The following is a 15,432-nucleotide window of genomic DNA, read 5'->3' as shown; positions in this document are numbered from 1 at the left end:
GATGCGTGAGTCCACCAAAGGCTTGAGTCCACAAAATAGGCACGAGTCTAGCTCATATAAAATAGGCACGAGACTATAGACATGAGTCTATAGGTGGGAGCCTATATCCATGAGTCTATAGATGGGAGCCTGTATATCCATGAGCCCTGAAGATGCGTGAGTCCACCAAAGGCTTGAACTTAGAGACGTGAGCCCACTAGGCATGGCATGAGTCTAGCTCACTAGATTTGTGGTAGCCTATTACGTACGAAGAAGGCGTGAGCTTACAAATGTGAGTCTAGATGCATGAGCCTTCTAGAGATGTAAGCCTGGTAAAAAAAGGGGGTTCGAAAAACCCAAAAACCCAAAAAACTCAAACACAAGAAAATTATATTTTTTTTAACATGAGCTGAACATGTGTGTCTAAAATCAGTTTTAAAGGAAACATTAGAGACCATTTTACTAGAGTATAACCTTTTATCCAAACCCAATTTGTATTCATTAAAAACTATAATATAGTCAATTGTAGTGTATCAAATCACACCTTCTCAAACCCACATGACCTTCAATCCTAGTAAACAAATTTCCCATATATATATATGTGTGTGTGTGTGTGTGTGTGTGTGTGTGTGCGTGCATGTGTATGTATGTATGTATGTATAGCTTGCTAAGTATAACCTTTTATCCAAACCCAATTTGTATTCATTAAAAACTATAATATAGTCAATTGTAGTGTATCAAATCACACCTTCTCAAACCCAATTTGTATTCATTAAAAACTATAATATAGTCAATTGTAGTGTATCAAATCACACCTTCTCAAACCCACCTGACCTTCAATCCTAGTAACCAAATTTCCCATATATGTGTGTGTGTGTGTGTGTGTGCGTGCGTGTGTGTGTATGTATGTATGTATAGCTTGCTAACGAGGGGCATAATAGCTCATGGTTTTCCCAAATCATTTACTAGATGATTTGACTCACATGGTCTTCAGATGGATTGTCTCCCCCGTTTTGAGTGCAGCATGGACACCCTCTCTAAGATCTCCCACGTTAGCAGATTAATTGTATCATGCACGTTGATTGACGTGACTTCACACAAATGACAACATGGTTGTCCCCACAAGTGCTCCGCACAAAACTCCAATTTCACAAAGAGATTTTTTTGAAAGTCATTTACGATAGGTTCATGAGAGAATTGGCTATCTCTATTGACATATGTCTCATGCCACGACAGGATTGACATTGTCCATTTATCACCTTTGGATTGACATTGTCTTCTTATCATCTTTGGATTGAGTCAAGGATGGTAGAGGTTAGTCCATAGGATTAGTTATGCTTTTCAAATTATGTACATCTAGAGAGATAGAGGCACAAGAGCACGATCCTTACTCAAATGAACCTATCTACTTTTGAGATATGAGGTAGTTTTCACTACCTCTATAGGGCCTCCTTTCAGGGATGGTGTTGGCCCCCTATTGTGGGTGATGCACTACAAAGACTAAAGATGCATGGGCCTTTTCTTTCTAGATATGCACTACCACTAAAAAACTCTATTGACAAGGTTGCAAAGAAGGATGCAAGTTCAATGTGATACTAACCAAATAACTATTGCTAATTCTTTTGGCTCCCACTAGATGATAATTAGTGCTCTAAGGGTATAACTAGGTTCTAGGAGCCCCCTTTGACTCTAGCAATATGGTACTCTTGGCACTCAATAAATGCTCACCACCTGTTATGTGGAGTCCTTAAAAAGAGAGCATGGATTCTTGAGCCTCAAAATTTAAACCCTCCTCCCCTAACAACTCTAGGTTAGGGACATATTCAGGTGTCATAGAGCGTCACTACCATGAGAGGTTGAAAATAATGCTACTTACTCAATCCTCAATGTGGATACTACATGATGGAACTTGTTAGTTTCATTGGATACTACATGATGGGATTGGTTACTTTCATTATTCAGTTCACATGTACTACCTTTTGGTCTGATATACACTTGTGTGTGTGGGCTCCCTAAAGTTGGCCCTAGATAGAAAGCAACCTTTCTGCACCATTTGATTATGTTTTTTTTCTTTCTTGCATAAGTGAGTTGTTTTTCATAAGGTTTTTAGCCTTTTGTTCGAACCTATTTTGCATAGTAGCAAAGGTGAGGATTTCTAATCGTTAAAGAGACAAGCCTACTTGTTTCTCCTTTCTAAGCCTTTGATCACCTTCTTGCTTTGTTGAGTACCTACATTTTAAGTGATCAAATGTTTTATGGGCGATTTTTCATGATCATTTTGTACCTACATTTTTTGAGTGACCATTTTGTGGGAAATTTTTCATGATCATTTTGCAAACAATTTTTGGCTTTGGATAAACATTTTGTGAAAATTTTTTCCTTTCAATAAGAGAATTTTTAGCAATTAGGTTATTTCTTTGCTGTTTTGATTAAGTGTAGTGGGCACTTTTACTCTTGGTCCTTAACCATTTAAGCAAGTTTGGTGGATGGTTTTGCTTTTGGGTATTATTATGGGGTAATGTTTTCTTTTAGTATAGTTTTTTTCTTTTGAATCTAAACTCTTTTTTATATGCATATGTATGGTTTCTTTCAAAGTAATAATTTGATGCCTTTCTTGGCTAATTACATAGCTTTTAATAATAGTAACAGTAATTTTATTGTCTACTACATCAAACACATCTAAATTTAAGTGCTCTTTTGAAATGTTATATCCGAATAATTCTAATCTAGTTTAAAATTTATGTATGAAGCTCTTCATCAAAATATGATTTCTCATCCCTCCTTTTAGCTATTTTTCCTCTTAAACATGTTCCAAAAATGCTTGGTTAGTTCTCCTAGTGGTAAAAACATGATCATTAATTTCATATTTCAAAAGGTTGCATAATACGTCCACGTGTACATGGTATGCCTATATCTATGTATTCATAAGCACTCTATATATATAGGTTTTCTTGGTTAACAACATGTAACTACCTATGGGGAACAAGCCGGTATATACATGTTACTATATGACATCATGAATGTGACGTATGTATATATGCAATGTAAATAAAATCTTATAAACTTATGATAGTATTTTCAGGATAATTTTTAACCACTTCGTAGTAGGTTGACATGGTTTCACCTGCCCAACCGCTTTGTACCTTACCCACTTGAGCGGACACCTATCTTTTGTAAGACGGTGCTGGAACATATGAAAGCAACCTTCACATGAGCTTAATGTGTAATAAAGAAAGCCTAAGGACTTCATCTATAGTTGGACATGAGCCTAAATAGGTGAGATGTGAGCCTGAACATGTGAATTGTGAGTTTAGGCACGTGAGCTTTGAAAAGATGCAGGGGGGAAGAGAGCTTGAGATCTTGCAAGCACACACACACACACACACACTCACAAAACCCTAATAGAGAACACACAAGGTGAGAGGCTGAAAATCTTCTTCTTCTTCTTCTCTACTCAACACTCAACACACCATATACAAGAATAAGAGTACTCATAATATGAAAGGTACTCAACCAATACATACACGGGTTCTCTATAGTGTGAACCCGACTAAATGAGCTGGCGCTATAACTATGCCAGTCTCTAGAATGGCTGTCACACATCCTGTCATCCCACTGGCCGCATATCACCCAAGATCTCACCAACCATGCCAGTGGTGTAAGTGTGGGGCCTATCCCCCAGGCGGGTCATCAATGGCCACTGCCTCACTAGACGAGCTCGATATCTCAACACTCCCCCTCGAGCTCAACTCCATCTCATGTACACCAAGCGAAGCCCTGAATCTGCGAAGCTTCTCTGTACCCAATGCTTTGGTGAAGATGTCAGCTACCTGATCCTCTGTGCTGACATAAACAAGGTCAAGGTCTCCTGCTAAGACCTTCTCTCTGACGAAATGGTAGTGAACCTCTATGTGCTTCGTACGAGCATGAAAGACTGGGTTCCTGGCCAACTGTATACTGCTAATGTTGTCACAGAAAATGACAACTTGTCTACTGATAGACCCAAATCTACAAGTAACTTTCTCAACTAAGCTACCTCACATGCTGCCATAGCAGCTCCTCTATACTCGGCCTCTGTACTGGATAGAGCAACCGTAGGCTGCTTCTTGCTGTTCCAAGTCACAGCAGCACTCCCCAAAGAAAACATGAATCCACTGGTAGATCTTCTATCTGAGATACTACCAGCCCAATCAGCATCTGTGTACCCATGTACACATATCTCTGTCCCAGTCTCATAGAATAGTCCACAATGCAAAGTAGACCTCACATACCTCAGTATGCGTCTCACTGCATCCAAATGCGGTTTCCGTGGAACCTGCATAAACTGACTCACCAACCCAACAGCATAGCTCAAATCTGGTCTGGTGATCGTCATGTAGATCAAACTTCCTACTATGCGCCTATACATAGTAGGATCCTCCAAGATCTCTCCTGAATCTGCACTCAACTTGCCATTCTGATCCAATGGCACGGAAATAGGCTTACAGCCTGTCATACCATACTTGGACAACATGTCCAAACCATACTGTCTCTGCAGTAATCCAATACCATGTGGTGACCTAATCACCTCAATGCCCAAGAAATATCTGAGCTCCTCCAGATCCTTCATCTTGAACTTCTGTCTAAGCAAGATCTTTACATCAAAGATCTCTGCATCATGGTCCCCCGTAATGATCAAGTCATCTACATAGATGACAACAAGCACAACTCCTCTATCACCATGTCTCACATACAGCGAGAAATCTGCATTGGCTACATGAAAGCCAATAGTGACAAGATATTCAGAAATCTTGTCAGACCATGCTCTTGGTGCTTGCTTTAAGCCATTCAAGGCTTTCTTCAACCTGCAAACATGCTCGGGGTGACCCACATCCTCATAACTAGGTGGCTGCAACATATACACCTCTTCTTGCAAATCCCCATGCAAGAATGCATTCTTTACATCCATCTGATGTAAAGACCATTGCTTTGACGCAGCCACTGCTATCACAACTCTCACCGTTGCCATCTTGGCAACTGGGCTGAAAGTTTCCTCATAATCAATCCCATATGTCTACGCATATCCTTTGGCTACCAATCTAGCCTTGTACATGTTTATGCTTCCATCACTGTTATGTTTAACTTTGTACACCCACTTGCATCCAATGGCTTTCTTGCCTTCAGGCAATTGCACTAAATCCCAGGTTTCATTTCCATATAGTGCATCTATCTCCTCATCCATAGCTTTCTCCCAACACACATTTTCAACAGCCTCATCAATGCATGTGGGCTCTACAACCTGCACAACCTTTGCCATATATGCATAGTGATGTGCCACATAACTATCATATGTAAATCTCTGCACAAGGTTCTTCACTCTCCCTGATCTTCGCAGCTTTTCATTCATGGCTTCCATAGCCTTCTTTACACTAGGTGTTCTCATAGCTGGGATCCCAAGCTCCTCATCAAGGCTCATATCTGAGCCACTAGACTCTCCATCAACATGAGAATGCCCTGCAGAAATGTCAAGCATACCAAGGGGCTCAATTACTTTCTCTTTTCCTTTACGTGATGTACTAATCATATTTGCAGGACTGGTATTATGACGCAGCCTGCCACTCCATGGTCTATCAACAGATCCACTAGATGAGGACTCTCCTGGTCCACTCAAAGACTGTGATTGCTAACCTGCATTCTGTGCAACCACACTTCCACTCACATCAGTCCCAATAGCTTCTTTTTCAGCAACATACCAGCTGCTCATCTCATAAAAAACAACATCCCTGCTTACCCTCAACTCACATGTAGTAGGGTTATAACACCTGTATCCCTTTTGCTCATATGCAATGCATCCAAAGACTTTCAGATGAGACATTTATCCGGTTTTCTGCCAGTAAACCTCTCCTCTGGTGGAGTTACATCATGTATGGCTGCAATTGGAGTCTTGTTCATGATGTATACTGCTGTAGAAACAGCCTCAGCCCAATAGCTATGCGGCATATTTTTCTCTTCCATCAATGCTCGCGCAATCTCAGCAATGTGCTTGTTTTTCCGCTCAGCAACTCCATTTTGCTGCGGAGTGTATCTGCATGTGAACTGCCTTCGAATACCATTCTTCTTCAAAAATTCAGAGAACTCATGGGAGAAGTACTCTCCCCCTCCATCTGACCTTAGGCACTTTACATATTTCCCTGTTTGCTTTTCAACCAAAACTCTGAAATTCTGAAAGTGAGTGAACACCTCACTCTTCTCCTTCATGAAATATACCCACACTTTCCTTGTGTGGTCATCAATGAAAGTCACATAATACCTGCAGCCTCCCATAGATATGGTCTTCGTAGGACCCCATACATCTGAATGCACAACATCTAGTGCATTTCTGCTCACATATCTATTACGTGGAAACACATGCTTTGTTTGCTTCCCAAATTGGCATGCTTCACATATTTTCTGCATACCTTCCACTTTAAATTTTGGCAACCCTGTCACAATTCCTTTTGTCTGCATAGACTTCAATCTCTGCACATTTACATGTCCAATCCTTTTATGCCAAATGTCTGTGTCTGCAACAATTTCTGAACCATTTGCAAACATCGCAGCACTCATTTCAGGCATGTCTACATTCAACGTAAACATTCTGCCCGCTCTGTTGCCTTTTGCAACCAACCTGCACTTGTCTTTGAAATCTTCAACATAACACCCATCAGGGTTAAACCAAACCTGCAAACCCTGCTCAATCATCTGGCCAACTAAAACCAGATTCTTTGTTATGTTCTGTACATGAAGTACATCTGCAAGGTACTTCACTTTGCCATCCTCATAGACAATGGCACATCTCCAACGTGGGCAATTGGATGAGCAGTGTCATCCCCTGTTTCCACAAAACCTGGTCTTTCCGGGTTTTTCATCTCCTTGAACCACTCCCCATGACTCGTCATGTGGTTCGAAGCGCCTGAATCCACATACCATACATTATCTTTTTGTGAAGCATCAACATTTTTAGACATGGCATTCACGACATGCTGCATAACAAACAACCTTTCATTATCCTCATTATTTCTGCTTGAGGATGCATAGTTGTTTTGCTGCACTTTCCCATTTTGCATGTCAGCCTGCTTCTTATAACATTCTGCCTGCACATGTCCAGGCTTACCACAATAATAGCATTCATGTGCATCATTATATTGCCTTTGCCAATTTCCACGGCCTCTTTGACTCCCCCTGCCTCTGAATTTGCCTCTTCCACCTGCGTGTTGTTGTTGTTGTTGATTCTGGGACTATTGTTGTTGTTGCTGCTGCTGGCCATAATTCTGATTACCTGTTCGGCCGCGTCCACGGCCTCCTCTACCTCGTCCTCTTCCTGAACTCGTGTAGAAGGCCTGTTGCTCTGAACTGTTTTTGCTTTGTGAAGACTGTTGGTCTTTACCCAAGCTCTTCTCTTCGATAATCAGCATAGACACCAAATCTGTAAAGTTGGGAATGTTTTCCCGAGTCCGAATCGATGTCTTGAACGCCTTGTATTGTGGCCCGAGACCACGTAGACAGACTTCCACCTTGTCATCATCATCTACTGACACACCAATAGATGCAAGGGATTCCACAATACCCTTTATCTTCAGCGCATAGTCATTCACAGACATGCTCTTTTTCTCCACAGTATGAAGTTCATTCTTCAACTGTATCTTACGTGCCTTGGTATTTGTTTCATAGAGCTTTACCAAGGTGTCCCATGCCTCCTTGGGGGACTTGGCATCCTGAATGTGTCCAATCATGGTGTCCTGTATACTAATGGATAGCCAATACATAACCTTCCTGGCTCCTTGGTTCCAGTCTTTAAACTCTTTCACATCTGCAGCAGTCGGATTTATATCCGGTATCTCCGGTGCCTCTTCATGTTCTATGTAGTCCTAATAGCCTTTTTCCATCAAGAAATTCGTCAACCTGAACCTCCAAGCATGGAAGTTATTCTTATCAAGCTTCTTAGCCACAATCTGAGTTATCCCATCATTTGACATCTTGCCAAACACACAATTTTACCAGAAACTGCACTCTGGTTTTTCTGCATAAATTGCTGTATTTTCTGCACAGCGGTACTGTAGTACTCTTAAATGTCACACAACCAGTGACTTCAATGTGCATACATACACCCAATGGCAACTGTAGACCTCTTTGCAGCACCCACAGTGTCTGCACAGTCAATCTGTCTTCCTGCAGTTCTTAAAACAGAGTTCTGCAGAGAATCGATGACTTACCCGCAGTGCTCAAAATTGCCTGCTTTCTGAAAACCGGAGGTCCAGACGATCCCGAAACGCGTTTTCGGCCTAGAAAATTTTGTCCGATAGGACACTATAGTTGCCCTATAGCTTTACTCCCGTGAAGAAAGCTCCTCAATCAGAGATCGTTGCCGGTGCCTCCCGTAGAGCTCCCGACAAGGATGTAGTCACCAACACAAATAGGGAATAGTTGAAGCTCTTACCCTCGTACCGCTTCCTGTGGTGGTTCTCTTGCTTGCAGCTCAGCCCTTAGCACGAACCAAGCTCTGATACCATGAAAAGATGCAGGGGGGAAGAGAGCTTGAGCTCTTGCAAGCACACACACACACTCACAAAACCCTAATAGAGAACACACAAGGTGAGAGGCTGAAAATCTTCTTCTTCTTCTTCTCTACTCAACACTCAACACACCATATACAAGAATAAGAGTACTCATAATATGAAAGGTACTCAACCAATACATACACGGGTTCTCTATAGTGTGAACCCGACTAAATGAGCTGGCGCTATAACTATGCCAGTCTCTAGAATGGCTGTCACACAGCCTGTCATCCCACTGGCCGCATATCACCCAAGATCTCACTAACCATGCCAGTGGTGTAAGTGTGGGGCCTATCCCCCAGGCGGGTCATCAGTGGCCACCGCCTCACTAGACGAGCTCGATATCTCAACAAGCTTTGAGTTAGGATGTAGAAGTTAACATACGTGAATCTAGAGGTAGGTATACCTAATATTGTACCAACTAATTACAATTTACTTGAAGACTTGAGACATACCTACTCATGTTCTTTAAGGATTTTTCCTGTCATATAATATGTACCACCTATAATTTTTAATGAAAATTCTTATCCTTTGCAATTATTAGGGAATTAAACATAATTATTTCCCAATAATTGCATACTAATTCTCTCATAAGCTTATTTCATAACAGTATTTGCCTATGTAGGCCTATTTCAGAAAACTCAAATCTGTGAGCCTTGTTTATACAAAGTAGGGAAGAGCCTATAGACACGAGTCTAGCTCATATAAAACAAGTATGATTCTAGAGACATGATTCTGGGAGCCTATATCCATGAGCCTAGAGGCATGAGCCTATATCCATGAGCCTAGAGGCATGATTCCAAAGGTTTTTGAGCCTAGAGATGTGAGCCCACCAAGAATGACGTGAATCTAGCTCCCTAGACCTGTGTGAGCCTATTTCGTACAAAAAAGGTGTGAGCTTACAAACATGAGTCTAGAGGCATGAGCCTATATAATGAGCCTAGAGATGTAAACCTAGTAAAAAAAGGTGGTAAACCAAACGTAAACACAAGAAAATTATAATTTTTTATAGCATGAGCAGAACATGTGTGTCTAAAATCAATTTCATAGGAAGCATTAGAGACCATTTAACTAGAGTATAACCTTTGATCCAAACCTAATCTGGACTAATTAAAAACTAGAATATATTCAATTGTAGTATATCAAATCACACCTTCTCAAACGCACCCAACCTTCAGTCCTAGTAAACGATTTTCCCAACTCTTTCTCTTTATATATATATATATATATATATATATATATAGCTTACTAAGGAGGGTCATAGTAGTTCATGGTTTCCCAACTCATTCACTAGATAATTTGAGTCACATGGCCTTCAGATGGATTGTCTCCCCCCTTTTTTGAGGAGGGGGATTTTTTTTTTTGTGAGCATTTTCCAACGAGCACTTTTTTGGAATTGGGCTAGCAAATTCCAAAAAGATTCTCTCTCTCCATCAAGAGAGAGAGGGATGAAGAGAGTGGAGAGAGAGGAATAGAGAGACATGACAACATTAATTGAGAGGGAGAGGGAGAGAGAGAGTGAGAGATAAAAACATGCCAAAATTACATCCTCTAAATCAAGGGTTTTGCTTCCAAGTGAAATTAAAACCAAGTTCATTAACATACAACTTCCATTTACAACTCTTTAGTCAGAACTATTGTACACAATCTTGTTTACTTCCATGGGCTTCGCTTGTCCCCCCCGGGTGAATGCACAAAGTAATCGAATGGTGTTCGTTCCCTTCCGCACTTCCTCAAGTAAGATATGCTTAGATGCATCATCAATAAAACCATGGGCCTGCCATATTGCAATTAAGCCCAGCACTTTGATTTTCACTTGAGAAATATCATCATCACTACGAGGAAGTGGTAAGGATGTGAGACCTTTCCATGCTTATGCACTATCTATGGTCTTTTGCTTGACCTTTGCATTGGTGGCCTCCCTCGTGATACACACAACAACTCTTCAATGCTAACATTTGATGAGGCCATTACAAGCAATATGTAGGAGGATTATGGGTGGTGTACTCTACTAATAAGGCTTAGTTAAATGGTAATTGACAAAGTGCTATGAAGCTTATCTCTATATTTATAGGAGTGGGAGAGGTGGATAAAGAGAGATTCCTTGTACTTTTGCAAAAAACACAAAAGAACACCTTTCTTATTTTTTAATGACAATAATAAAGGCATCTTCCTTATTTTATACATAAAAATAATAAAGGCATCTTTTCGATTTTTTTTGGGAAGAGTGAGTATGTATCGTTTCTTGTTATACGTGAAATTTGAAAAAAGGCTTCATGTGATTTGTGGCCCACCTTGCCTCTCTCTTCTCTCTCTCCCTCATTGTTCTTGTCTCATTTTCCTAACATTTCTAAATGTTTAATTCTCATAACGTGATTACCATTCAACAATTACACATATAACACATGATTACCATTGATAGAAGATCACGTTCTTTAATACCATATCTACTTGAAAATGCACAATCAATAGGGAGAGGGGGTGAGAGAAAGATATTTCACAATTGAACCCTCCACCATGAGGTTGCTTCCGTTGAGGTTATAGAAGTCCCAAAATACTAGAGGACCTGAAATGAGAAAATTTGGCATGTGGAATTCCATGCATTTAATGGTCTAAATTAGGGTAGGTTTTCCTATGAGATAAGGCATTATAGAGCTCTAAGTCCGAGAGGATAGGTTGCCAAGAACACGCAAATAAATGAATCACAAGTGCTTGCATGCAAGATAAGGCTTCTTCTTAGATTCTCTATCTACAAAATATGGACACGTATAATAAGGTTTGTCTTTCACATGCAAATAATATTTTCCGACGTGTGCATCATCCTCATGCGATTTGATCTTGAAAACTTCATGCATATGCTCTAGCCTCTGCACTTCTTCTACCATTGTAGCTTTCATTTTCAAAGCGGCCTTTATTTGTTTTGTCGCTTTATTTGATATCGACGTGTAGTACTTGACTCTTATGCCATTTTGCATGCTTGATGAACCTCCCTCTATGTTTGTAGTGGACCCATATGGTGGTTCTTTATTACTTGCTGTTCTTGTAAAGGACCTTGTAGCTCTACCGTGCTAGGTGGGGTGGGCGTGATACCTTTTACATTCTTGCTCTCAACCTGGTATCCATCTTCCCATAATGAATAGATCTCCTCATCTGTGAGGTTAGTTCCCATAGCAACTGGCCGTATCTTGGGTGGTGGATTGGGCTTTGGCTCTATGTTGGTGTCCACAATATAGCAATAAAGCACGTGATCAGGACAAAACCATAGCAACTGGCCATATCATGGGTGGTTTATTGGGCTTTGGCTCTATGTTGGTGTCCACAATATAGCAATGAAGCACGTGATCAGGAAAAAACCATAGCAATTGGCCGTATCTTAGGTGGTGGATTGGGTTGCTTTGGCTCTATGTCCACAATATAGCAATGAAGCATGTGATCAGGAAAAAACCACATACATTGTCTGATGAGACCATTAGGGTGCTTGCGATACCACATGCACTCAATCACACTGAACTCTATGACTTTCACTATTCTTTGAGGAGTAGTGGTTGTATCATGCTCCTTAAAATTGATCTTTCATGGCCTCTGTGCATATTTGCAATCTTGTACATGATGCGGATTATCCTCTGGACGATGTGTGGTCTCATTATCAATATTAATGACCCACAATAGCTGGTCTCTTGTGACGTGCAGTTTCTTTGTCATTGATTTTTAGGGAGGTAGGCACCTTATATACATGGGTATTCCTTCAGTTGCCTGATTGTATGTTCGGACCACTTGGGTTGGGTTTGTAGACATCTATTCTATTAGTTTCTCCAAGCTTGGTCCTCTCCCTATGTGCTTGCCTTGAGTGTAAGAGATTTCCTTAGTGCTTCAAGAAATTGCATTTGCCATATCGATAGTACATGTATCATAAAGAGAAATCTTGTGTCTATATCCTTCTCCTACAAGCCAACTCCCATGCTTGCTTTCTACTAGGTTTGTTCTTAGGGTATTTGGACCATCATTACTTCTCTTTAATGTTGTTATGGCTAAACCCCAATGTGCTATGGAGGACCTCCCGCCATCTCAACCAAGAGTCCATCGATGAAATCTTCCTATCCAAGACATGACCATTGTGTCACCACCATTGATGTATTAATCGACCTTCCTTCTTCCCTTAGTAGTCTTGCGGCCCTTTTTTATGTATTCTATCTCTTGTAATGACAAAAAATATTGATTTACACATTATTGTGATGCACTTTTGAACACTTAAAATTATATCTATGACATTGTTTTTTGGTTTTGCTGTAACATTTTAGATAATTAAATTAATAATAGAGAGAGACAGAGCAAGCTGGAGAGAGAGAGAGAGAGAGAGAGAGAGAGAGAGAGAGAGAGAGAGAGAGAGAGAGTTTGAGTGAAAGAGAGAAAGTTTGAGTGAGAGGGAGACTGTGTTGTCTTTGTTGTATGCCGTAAGTCACGTGCATAGACATTTGATATTTTTATATGCTTTCAAAAGTTTTTTTATATTAAATTTTTGAGACCTTATAAATAGAATAGAGATTGCCATGTTTCGCTACTCTTATTCGAGGAATACATCCCACCCCACCCACCCCTTATTTCTTTATACTGTCATAGGCTGGGCATAAACTTTATTATCATGGGTTCATCCACCAATCCCACTAACAATACAACGTTTGAGTAAAGATCTTGTATCTTTCATGCACCTCAAAGAAAAAGAACCAAGATCGAATGCCCTTATAGAGACATGAACAACAACGTTTGAAGCATAGGAGCTATACAAGAAGCTCGCAAATAGAATAAGAACATGCTAGAGGTGAAAGCGGCAACAACCATTGGGATGTGGAGAGACTTTGGCATCATTAAAAAGGCAAAATAGGCTCCTCTTTAAGAAGAAGTTGCCACCTTCATTGGAAATTTAGGGTAGTTCGAGAAGGCCAAGATGATAGTTGAGGTCCCACATGCTTTCATGTATTGTTGCTTGTGTTCAACATCTCGTAGGTGTTTGTCATAATATGCTACAGTCTTGTGATATTACTTTGGAATATAATGGAAGTTTCATCTCTCTATGGTGTCTTTGTAAAAAGTAACAATGATATTAGCCCATGGAAGTAAACAACATTCTATACACACATGCTTTCATGTATTGTTACTTGTGTTCAACACACTTTCCTCCTCATTAGAGTCGGAAGAGTCATGCTTGTGCTTAGAACTCTTCACATGATGCTGTAGCTTGTGTCGGAGTTCACGCTCACTTGTAATTTTCTCTTGAAGTGAAAAAAAAATCTCTTGCATAGTGGGTTGTTTGGTTGTTGCAAATAAATAAATAAAGAAAGTGCAATTTAATGATGTAGATAAATCAATAAAGTCGAGAAACTTAGTGGGTTGTGCAAGTGCTCTTGCATAGTGGGTTGTGGTAATTTAATGATGTGGATAAATAAATAATGTCGAGAAACTTAGCTCTTGAATTGTGTCAAATTTGGGTTTGAATTTGTCAAATGGTTAATCTTAGCACCGTCCTTTTACTCCAATTTCGAATGAAATCGGAGCATGGTCAAGAAGCTTGAGTTTCGGTCGACTTTGGCAAGATTTTCAAAACCACTTCGAATTTGTTGAGTATGCAAAATCCTACCGAAGCTTGATGTGATGAAGAAACCGAAGCCAAAGATAACACCTCCAAAAACTTCTGATTTTCGATCCCCTTTGATAACCAAAATTTTTATTACAAGAGGCCTTCCAATTTTTTGAAAAAGAGATGTATGCATTTCTGTAATTTTGGTTGCAAGAGGCCTTCCAATTTTTTTGAAAAAGAGATGTATGCTTTTCTGCAATTTTTCTTCAAGCCTGAAATTTTCCCCTTTTTGTTGAGCCCCTTTCTTCCTTGAGATCTTTGAGAACTTTTGAAGCTTAAGGAACATAAGCTTATGTAAGCTTTTATAAGCTTATAGTATAAAGCTTTTATTTTTTATTTCTTTAAAACAACTTATAATATTAAGCTTGTAAAGCTTACAAAGCCATTAAAAGAAACGATGACTTCTCACTGTAAAAAGAACCCTGTCAGCAGAGTAGCGCTTCCATAGAATCGAAGGGAAAAAACCCTCAATGCTTGGAGTTTTATTTTTCGCCGTTGCCACTGTTGTCACCCATGATTAGAAGAGAATAAAAATGAAGCAATAGCTTTAATTTCCCAATTACAAACTTGGATTCTCCTCCAATTTGATTAAGCTTTTTAATCAAAAACAAATTTAGCCTACTAATTGATGATTACAGCTTATTTCACCAAATTGATTTGAAGAAGATTGTGCACCATCCATTATGGGTTTTCTCCTATTGCAGTGGTTTAGCAATGTGTTGATTGGGCTCAAACCTCCTTTAGAAGTTGAATTCAATCGTACAATTGGATTATAGAGAAGCTAAGAATTTAGAAAAATCACTTTTGAAGAAAAAGGGTTGTTTGGTTTCTACAGTGGTTTGCTAGCTCCTTTGTCTTTTCATCTTTTCCCTTTGGTTAAAAGCCTGCAAATCTTGAAACCTTTGAATTAAGCCTTCAAGATTTTAAATCTTGCCTCCATCTTCCTAGACCCATAGCTTTGATACCACTGACACGGATCCAATTCTAGGAAAATAGAGAAAGTAGGAACTTGCAAGAAAATAGAGTATTCTAACCAAATAAGTCATCAAAAGACCACAAATTCAACATATTCAAGATTTGAAGAGGAATAATAAATAAAAATACTTAGCTCAAGATAACGACTCAAACATTGGGTGCAATCATCCCCCCTCGTGTGTGGCCAACAAAGCTTGCTTGCAAACACTTGAGCCAACAAATAATAATGTGCAAATTCTCCTCAATCTTCTGCATTCTCTTCACCTATAAAAT

This window comes from Cibotium barometz, chromosome 8 (assembly GCF_041138505.1).
Source record: "Cibotium barometz isolate CiBa-2024 chromosome 8, ASM4113850v1, whole genome shotgun sequence".
Classification (NCBI taxonomy): domain Eukaryota; kingdom Viridiplantae; phylum Streptophyta; class Polypodiopsida; order Cyatheales; family Cibotiaceae; genus Cibotium; species Cibotium barometz.
The sequence above is the reverse complement of the archived record's forward strand: the minus strand, read 5'-3'. Positions refer to the sequence as shown.